Source organism: Danio rerio, chromosome 9 (genome assembly GCF_052040795.2).
Source record: "Danio rerio strain M-AB ecotype USA chromosome 9, GRCz13ab, whole genome shotgun sequence".
Classification (NCBI taxonomy): Eukaryota; Metazoa; Chordata; class Actinopteri; order Cypriniformes; family Danionidae; genus Danio; species Danio rerio.
This window is the reverse complement of record NC_141029.1, coordinates 38,587,861-38,595,732: the sequence shown is the minus strand read 5'-3', so window position 1 is coordinate 38,595,732 and position 7,872 is coordinate 38,587,861. Positions and strand designations below refer to the sequence as shown.

Below are 7,872 nucleotides of genomic sequence, written 5' to 3'. Positions count from 1 at the left end.
CACACAGTAGATGCTCTGTTTAACAGTTTTCTGTTAAAAAAAAAACTGTTAACTGTTTGCTACACTGTAAACCCTAATGCTGTAACTAATTAATTGAGTTGAGTTCTATTAACTTAAATCATTAAAATTCGTTTATCTTAATTAACCTTGATGAGTATATAGAACTTTTTCTTATTTTTGAGTTTGAAAAAATTTAATCTTTCAAGTAAGGTGAACAATTCTGCTGGGTTTAATCTATACAAAATGTCTCTTTAAAGTTTCATTAACTCAAATTCTGTCAGCCTAGTGATTTTGCGTCTGACGTCATCCAGGTTCACGTACGTGCTCATGCTTCATTCGTTTTTTTCAAGATGGCGGATCGGCCTCGCTTCACACTACAGTAAGTAAAATATTTACAAATCCAAGAAATATTAAATGTATGTTTTAATTAATATAATCACAGTAACAGTTCAATGTAATGTAGAGTTAATCAGGGTGCGTTTACATGTCGTACATTACAGAAAACATGTTTAGCCTCACTTGTTGCTAACTAACGTTAACATTACTGTTTAAAAAGTTAGAATCAGTGCAATGTTAGCGTTAGTTGTAATGTGTTAACTCTGAATTTTAACAGAGTGTGATAAAGACAAAAAATATTTAAAATCGGCAGATTACATTTTTCAAAAAAATTTCAATCTTGGCGCGAGTATGCCTTTTCTCAGCCTGTGCTGAAGTTGTCATGGAGACGTGCGCTCTCACAACCGCATGTCATGGCGCTGCGCTGAACTCCATCCAGTGTGTGAATGTGGTATTATCTTCGCGATCTGTAGGCACTTCGGAAACGAAAGGCGCAAGAAACGTAACGTTAATCATAACTCAAATGATCTCCGCCTAAACACTTAACGGTATTTTCTGATGACGCGCAAAAACGTAGTCTCAAAACTTAATGTCACACGCAGCTTGTTGCTTGCTGATCCATGTATGAGGATAGCCTGACGGAGAACATGTAAGCTGCGCTCCTCACCTGAGCAGGTACAGAGCAGAGCTTCATTTTACACTACCACATTGAGGTAAAGTTGGTTTTATATTCATACATTCATTTAGTAACAACTTGTGACTCGCTCCATAAATTGTTTACCATGGTACTTTGTCTATTCGTTCTGAAATCACATGCAAGTATGACATGAAAACAACATTACACTAAATGCACTATTTTTTTTGACTGAACAATGTTGTACTTTGAAAGTCATTGGCTGCTAATATGATTTCACCATTAAGAATATGCAAAAATTACCTTTCTGAAATTATATTATTAAGGAGAAAGTCTGAATGTGTAAATATAAAACTAACTTTACCTCAATCACCAGCACTTATCAACACTTAATATTTCCTCGCGCTTAAGACGACATCTCTGCATATCAATGATTACCTGATTAATGCGATCAGTTAAATGAGTTTAAATGTCATTTAGGTCAAATGTATTTTAAAGGTATGATAAAAGTTTTTTTTTTTTCAATCTATTTTTTAAAATGTTTACTCTGGAGAGAATATAAACAGCCTAAAAAACAAAGTATGCATATCTATAACACATTAATACAAAATTATGTTATTAAATAAAATAATAACAAAACAAAATATTCAAGAAGTGGTAAACAAGACAGTTTTCTGATGTGCAAATTTTGTAGCTTAAAATATATTTATATCTTAAAAATATAAATATTTTAGTCTATATATTTTTACATCATTAGACAGTAAGGTAAGTTTTGTTATTTCTAGCTTTTAAAATCAGGCCTTAAATTTCTTTGTCGTCCTATTCAGTTTTAGAAATTTCAATACTGTTTAAATTAAATCTGTGTTCATCGAATTAAAGCAACTAACATGATAATCAGCTCTATTGCTAACCGTTTTGGAGGTTAACGTTAGACATCAGGCAATTGTACTACTTCCACTCTCAGCTAAATGACACTGTGACTTTGTGTACATACAGAATTGAAGGTCAGGTGTTGCTGACTACAGATAGGTTCTTAAATGGAGGCATGTGAAAGGTGGGTAAAATATTTATTTTGTACTACTATGCCTGGCATATCCAGATAAAATAAATATTACAGTGTATTTATCAATGATACTTTTGCAGCAAGGAAAGTGAAACTTCAGCTAGACCTTGAGTTCAATTTACAACATGAAGATCCTGCTTTCAACATCTGATCAACACCTGATTTTCATCTGAGGTAAAAAATAGATAAGTAAATGAAACATAATAATAATATTAATACATTTTTTCTAGAATTGTATATTTTGTGGTGTGGGTTTGTTTTATGAAATTCTCTCTTGTTTCTTTTTGCTGTTTGCAGAGTACCAACATGTTACAAATGAGAATTTTCCCCACAAATTCTTTGCAAAACTGGACCACCACCTATTTCATTTGATGACAATTTTAAGGCAAACAGCATCCAAAACTGGCAAGACAGCAGATACCCTGGCTAATCTTTTAAAGGTTTATGATGAGCAGGTATGTTTAGGGTCACGTGTTAAAGTATACATTAAAATATAATTTGAATTATTATTATTTTTTTAATTTTTAAAAAATTGATTCTTGATTTCCAGGAACTGAATGATGTCAGTTCATGACGGACTACTGTTATCAGAGGTCTTTTGGTCTTGCTGCGTGAGCGTGACTTAAGATTCTTTAGGAACACCATGGTAAGACTTCATTCATTCTTTTCACAATTAGGCATGTTTAATGAAAAGATGAAAGTTTTGAAAACTTTTACTTAAAAACATATTTGTAATCAAGAATAGTTGATGAATCATATAATATTGGCTCAGTCATTTTGATACTGTCCTTACATTAATATCCTTGAATTATGTTTTTAGATTGATAATCCTGCTGACTGAAGAAGCTTTATTGGCCCTGCATTCACTGAGGGTCTCTGTTGTCCTGAAGAATGAATTAGACACCACCCACAGCACACTTCCAGACCTTTCTTGTCTTGTATGGATTAATGTATGCTCTTCACATAATATATAGTAAAGGACTTTGAACTTGTGCAAAAAGTTTTGCTTGGCATGGATGATGGAAAATAAAAAGTCTCGTAGCATGGAAACCTTAAAGAATGAGTTAATGTAGAGCTTTTTTTTTTTTTAACTTAATAAAGACTGTCTCTGGGGTAGTAACTTCAAAACATTTATTTACCTTTAATTGGTAAATATGCATTTTATTATATATAGGGATAGTTTGTCCAAATGTAAAATTCTGTCATTTACTAACTCTTCACTTGTCCCAAACCTGCTTGAATTTCTTGCTTCTGTTGAACACAAAAGTTAAGTAAAGCTGACAACCTGTAACCACTGACTTTCTAATAGGAAAACAAATACTGTGGAAATCGGTGGTTACAGGTCTCAGCTTTTTTTTTTTTTTTGGTCAAAAATAACCTTTTAAGTGTTCAACAGAAGAAAGAAACTCAAACAGGTTTGGAATAAGTAAATGACAGAATCATAGTTCAACCAAGACTGAATATATATATATATATATATATATATATATTGTAACGAGCGCACACATGCCACGTCGCCCTGGTCGCTAATTCAACCCAGCTGGACCATCATCAACACAGGATCGTTCACAGCTGGACGTCATCAAGTGGAGAGGCATATAAACCAAGCCCACGCAAGGAGAAGATGAACTTCATTCACCCAATGACTCCATGCGCTAACGCTTGTCTCTCTGTCTCTCCACAGCAGACTCCAGCTCGTGACAATCCCACATCCGACTACTCACTGTCCTTCACTTACTTCCCGGAGCACCAGAGCACCTCACCTTGAAGAAGAGCACCGTTTACACCCCATTCACGTTGTAAATAAAGCACCCTCCGGGGACTTGTCTGTAAACTTATCCAACTGTGTCGCTGTTTTCCCTCTGCCTCGCTACAATATATATATATATATATATATATATATATATATAATCTGCTCTCCGTTAAACAGAAATTGGGGGAAAAAATAAATGGGGGCGAATAATTCTGACTTCAACGAGATATATATATATACAGTTTCTGTTTAGTTTACACTAAACGAGTCACTTCACAGAATGTGCACTTATTATTTTTTTTAACGAATGCCTTAAGAGTAAGTTTTACACTTATTAATGTATTATTAAATTTTATTAAACTTATAGTTGTTTTTTCTTGAGGCTCTTATGTCTGATATCATATTTACATTGTGGGTAATTTTTATCAATTTCAGAATAGTGTTCATTTTCAATCTCTTTGTCTAATAGTTTTTATCGTTTTAAGACATTTGTAATTGCATAGGAGACAAATTTGAAAGTACTGTTGGACATTTTTTCTTTAACAATAAATGTCTAAAATGGTATTGTCTGTGTGTTTTAAATTACAGATTTATTTTGACAGATTTATGGGGTTTAAAGATTAAAATAATGGCTAATTTTATTTGTGAAACTGACGATGGAGAAGTTAATTTTAAATGCTATCAAAATGTATGAGCTGGGTGATTTAAGTATTTAAAGTTGAAAGAAATTAAAGCAATTAAGTTAATTGGTATTAAAATGTATGAGCTGGGTGACTAAGTATTTAAAGTTTGGAAAAATTAAAACAATTAAGTTAATTGCAATTAAAACGTATAAGCTGAGTAACTTGGGTATTTTAAGTTGAGTGAAGTGTCTTGCATGAGTACAACAAACTCAAAACTTAATGTTTCTTGTTACTTAAAATAGATAATTTCATAACTTAAAAAAATTTGACGTAACTGATTACCTCAAATTTTTGGAGTTTTGTCAACTTATTCGGGATTACAGTGTAGTGAAATGCTCAGTTTTTCCACTTAGACTTACTTTGCGTCCTGTAAATAGCGAATGCGCTTATGGTGCGACGCAGCTGGCTCTTAACACACCTATAACTCATTAAGAAAATAAACTCAACCCTTTTAGACCATGCGCCTTTGCGCAAAGCGGATTTTCCTGTCCATAAATTAGCAAAAATGCGTTCTGACACGCCCTGAAAGCGTTTGCGCCCTGCGTTTTGCGCTCTGCGCATGGATCGTCAAAATAGAGCCCTTTGTCTTGCGTCATTTTTTTTAAGGTTTTTGATTGTTTGGGGTTGTCTTGTGAATGATTAATATGTAAGTTAGTATATGCTTTATTCAGCCAGTTTTTTTTTTTTTTTTGACAGTTTGGCACCATTTTGTAACTGAATATTGCACACGTTAATGTATACTCCATCAGCTGTTTTGCTTCTGTCTGCTTCATGTTAAATTAAACAATTAATAAACTATTATTGCTCAGAAAATGTTTTGTGTCTCATTTTTATGTTTTGGGGGAACATGCCATGCAATAAGTAATTCAGCACATTTTAAAAAAAGTAGTTTTAGAAGCAAAAGTGACATTATTCTGAGATAGCAACCTCTTGGTTGTACTTTATCGATAACTTATAACATGTACTGTCATTAGAAAAAAGTCTAACAAACACAATTAAATTGAGATATGGGTTACAATTTAATTACAGTGTAATTGGATGCAGATATTTACACTATTTCCATGTTCTCACAGCAGCAAATTATTATTGCCTGTCCTGTATTTCACTCATTAATACAGCTATGTTAACACGCATGCCATGTTATTTATGGGAGTGACAACCTCAGTCTATAAACAAACTCACAACCATAAATTTTCAGTGGTTTTAGTGAAGCTCCACTGCATGAATGAAACACATGCATCTAGCTTGTTCTGAGTTTTGTGTTATTTCATATATCTTACAGAGACACAGTTATGAGCTGTGTCATTTGAAGGCACTGTCCTCCAGCTGGGCTGCCCTGGTCAGTTATGTGATCCACAAATCGATGAATGAAATCACGCAAACTTTGATGGTGTCAAATGTGTGAACAGTAATTCATTATGGATGTGGTTGCAGTATTATAACAAAATCATTATTGTTGCTTTTTGCTTGATGCTGTAATATTGATTAATGCTGTTTTTTAATAGAATGTGTATAAATGTTAGTGCTGTATAAATGTAAGTTATGCAACTAAACATCACTGAAGCTGTCTACAAGGTGAAATAAATCACTTATTTAAATTATTTTGAAAATTCTTAGTCAGGAGACTAATCTAAATGCATCTGTTTGAGCAATGCAATCATACTGTGTGCAACCATGCATGTGGACATGTAGGACACAACATGTGCAAAGCATGCCCTTTTTGTCCTTAAACTCAAAAGTGTCCCTTTTTTAAAGAGTTTTTTCTTCTTCAATAAATCAATGCTTTTGTCACTATTATACCTCTATGACTCTTTAAACTAATATACTTATTTATTATATAAATATAGTGTAATGTCCCCTTTTTTATGATGGACAAATTGCACATTTGCTGGCCCCACATTTGTGTTTGACACAAAGTCACTTGAGTGAGGCAGCTAGGATAATAAGAATGAAGGAGAGTTCACTCAAAATGTCTTTTTTCCTTTCCAATGCTCTTCATGTCTATTGTTCTTCAACATAAACACGCTTGACAGACATCTTTTTTTTTTTTTTTTTTTGCAATTATAGAACACAGAACATACAAGGGCAATAACAACATTATATTAACATCCAATCAAAAAAATATACACATTTATTCAAAACACAAAATTTAAGGCTTTAAAATAACTAACAGTTCTTTTTGCTTTGGTATTTTTTGTTTCTTTTATCGTGCATAGGTAATGACCTATTTCTATTTTAAAGTGAGTAAATTAGTTTTTTTCACTGCCCATTTACATTTATGAACAATTTTTTTTCCATATATAATGAGCAAATTAACAATATGTCAAATTTTAAAGTCGACTGTAGACTCATAAAAAAAATAAAACATCTTTTTCTTTGAATTCCAATGCAATATTCATACTCTGCTTAACAAAAAGAAAAGATCAGACCAAAACAATTGTGTATAAATACAATCATAAAATAAATGAACAATACTCTCTTCTTTATCATTACAGAAAGCACATTTTTAATCAATATCTTTACAAAATCTTGCAATTACCTGTTTTACAGGATAAATACGATGAACAATTTTAAATGATACCTCCCTAATTTTATTTTTTTATACAAAAACGTCTGGAAATGTTAAAAGTCTCGTTCCAGTTAACATCTTGAAATTGAGATCTCCAATAACCAATAGCTAAAGAAACATTGACAATCTGGCAAATAATTCTAAGATAATTATTATTACATTTTTTTTCTTTTATACTTATACCTTCCAATTTAAGACTAAAATCAAAATTTGTATTTTAACCTATATCATTTACTAGTAATTTCTTAAGCTCTGAGGGAATACCATTAATTACCATTACTGTATATACTCTTTAACAGATATATAAAAAGATTTTTTTTTCTAGAAACTCTAAAAAGTTAGCACATGACCATTACTATTTAAAAGTTGTGAAACCAGCAAAATATTATTTCTAAACCAATTGATAAAAAAGAGATTTGTTTCGGTGTGTAATATATCTATTATTGCAAATTAAACCATGCTTGACAGACATCTGTGTCCATTTTTCTTGCCACTTTTAAAGTGCTGTGAAAGACAACGTTGATTTATTTTTGGTGCTGTGTAACGTTAAAATAACTCGCTGCTCATTATAGTCATTTATAAAACTGTGGACCAATCAGAAAAAAAGAAAAAAAAATTGGTGACAGGGAAAGCACTGTAAGTTTCTGTTTACAGGTATTCAGTGGCTGCATTTAGACACCCTGATGCTTAATGCAGCGTTTTTCTTTCTTTTTTCTTACTTTTTTTGAAGCAAAGATCTGTTTAGCTTGAATGAACCCTAAACAATTATGCAGAGGCAGGCGATAGCCTTGGGACCTGAGTTTTTTCTATTCAAATAAAGAAAAAAGAACATAC

The 7,872-nt window shown here is 32.2% G+C and overlaps 1 long non-coding RNA gene across 5 annotated transcripts; it reads left to right on the top strand.

Moving 5' to 3' along the window:
• Positions 1-334: 334 nt before the first annotated feature.
• Positions 335-3,871, top strand: LOC137496488 (uncharacterized). Of its 5 annotated transcripts, XR_015498990.1 has the most exons (8): positions 335-379; positions 939-1,011; positions 1,967-2,024; positions 2,114-2,207; positions 2,331-2,488; positions 2,584-2,679; positions 2,854-2,983; positions 3,718-3,871. It is a non-coding gene; the product is annotated as an uncharacterized LOC137496488 (long non-coding RNA). The 5 variants fall into 5 exon arrangements; XR_015498988.1 differs by lacking the exon at positions 939-1,011 and having other exon boundaries at positions 2,854-2,971; XR_015498987.1 differs by lacking the exon at positions 939-1,011.
• Positions 3,872-7,872: the final 4,001 nt, after the last annotated feature.